Here is a 2,171-nt window from a genome sequence, read left to right on the forward strand (position 1 = left end):
TAAAAAACAAAACAAAAAAACAGCATCTGTGAAGCTCAATAAAAAAGGGTATGTTTGTATTTGTGTGTGGATGTTTGAAGGACAATTCTTCATGTATTATGAAGAAGGTAATTTATAGATTACCTTTTGTAAAATTTGCAGTAATCAATAAAGGCAAGATAAGAAAAAAAAATTTTCTCCATAACAGTCTCTGCATATTTGGATTGGATTTAGTCCTCATTATCATATATATGCTATGAAATATAGATGATATGTGCATATGATATATATGGTACATATATAAATATTTTTTGCTGCTGTCATAATGACATCTTTTGCAAAAATACATTTTGCCTATGGATGTTTAAAAATGCAATTCATTTTTATATATTGATCCTATATTCTGCAAATTTACAGAAAATTATTATTATTATTATTGATTTGTTAACTTTCAATAACTTTACAATAGACCACTTTACCTGAAAATAATGTGTTTTGTTCTTTACAGTCCTTTTATTTCACTTTCTTGTCTTGCTCTACTGGCTCAGACCTCTAGGGAAATGTTGAATAGAAATGGTATTAGAGGGTATTTTTTCTACTTTCTGATTTTGAAATGAATATTTTTCTAATGATATGCCAGCGAGAATGTTTGCTGTAGATTTTGGTAGATATTCTTCATCATGGTAAGAAATTTCTATTCCTAGTTTGCTGAGTTTTCTTTTTTAGTATAGTGAATGGATGTTGAATTCTATTAGCAATAATCGCACCTTGGATAAACCTCATTGGCTACGATACTGCCACTGCGCAAAGCTTGGATGTTGAATTCTATCAAAGTTTTTTTTCCTACATTTATTGAAACGACCGTTTGTTTTTTCCTTATTTTAATTGGCAATATGTAAATTAAACTAATAGAATTCCTGTTGTTAAACCATCCTCAACTCCTTGAATTAGTGTTTAAAAACTTTTTTTTATGTAAGTGTAGTTGACACACCATATTACATTAGTTTCAGGTGTACAACAGTGATTTGACAAATTTACACGTACATTATGCCATGCTTGTCACAAATGTAGCTGCCATCTGTCATCAGACAATTCTGTTATAATATCATTGATTATATTTCTTAGGCTGTGCCTTCTATTCCCATGGCTTGTTCATTCCATAATTGGAAACCTATATCTTCCACTTCCCTGCACCCATTTTGCCCATCCCCCACTCCCTCCCTCTGGTAACCATCAGTTTGTTCTCTGTATTTATATGTCTGATTCTGGTTTTTGTTGGGTTATTTATATTTTTTAAGAGTGAAATCATATATAATATATAATCATATATAATCAAATATATATTTTATGAGTGAAATCATATGGTATTTGTCTTTCTCAGTCTGACCTGTTTCATTTAGCATAATACCCTTTAGTTTAGGTTCATCCATGTTTTTGCAAATGGCACAATCTTGTCCTTTTTTAATGACTATGCAGTATTCCTGTGTGTGTGTATGTGTGTGTATGTGTATAGAACATCTTCCTTACCCATTTATCAATCATTGAACACTTAGGTTGCTTCCATATCTTGCCTACTGTAAATAATAGTGCCATATACATAGGGGTGCATATATTTTCTTCAAATTAGTGTTTTTTGTTTTCTTTGGGTAAATACCTAGTAGTGGAGTGACTGGATCTATGTTAGATCTATTTTTTAATTTTTTGAGGAAACTCCACAGTGTTTTCCACAGTGGCTGCACCAGTTTGCATTCCCACCAACAGTGGACAAAGATTCTATTTTCTTCACATCCTTGCCAACACTTGTTATTTCTTGTCTCTTTTATTTTAGACATCCTTGAATAAATCTTAATTGATCATGATGTTCTATTCAGCTATATGTTTGCCTTTATCCATACACACATTTTTTTAAAAGATTTATTTATTTTAGAAAAAGAGAGCACAAGTGAGAGGGGCAGAGGGAGAGAGAACCTCAAATAGACTCCGTGCTCAGCATGGAACCCAACACAAGGCTCAATCTCATGACCCTGAGATCCCCACCTGAACCGAAACCAAGTGTCTGATGCTTAACTAACTGCACAACCCAGGTGCCCCACACAGACATTGTTAAATACAATTTGCTAATATTATATTTAGAGTTTTCAGGTTTCTTTCATTGTCTTTTGATTTTCTTTCTTGTTTCTTTTTTTCCCCAT

General features: G+C 32.2%; 1 non-coding gene across 1 annotated transcript; it reads right to left on the reverse strand.

The window, feature by feature from the left end:
- Window positions 1-648: 648 nt before the first annotated feature.
- Window positions 649-791, reverse strand: LOC116875110. The gene has a single exon (XR_004384131.1). It is a non-coding gene; the product is annotated as a U4 spliceosomal RNA (small nuclear RNA).
- Between the last annotated feature and the right edge of the window lie 1,380 nt (window positions 792-2,171).

This window comes from Lontra canadensis, unplaced genomic scaffold (genome assembly GCF_010015895.1).
Source record: "Lontra canadensis isolate GAN:19392208 unplaced genomic scaffold, GSC_riverotter_1.0 scaffold40, whole genome shotgun sequence".
Classification (NCBI taxonomy): domain Eukaryota; kingdom Metazoa; phylum Chordata; class Mammalia; order Carnivora; family Mustelidae; genus Lontra; species Lontra canadensis.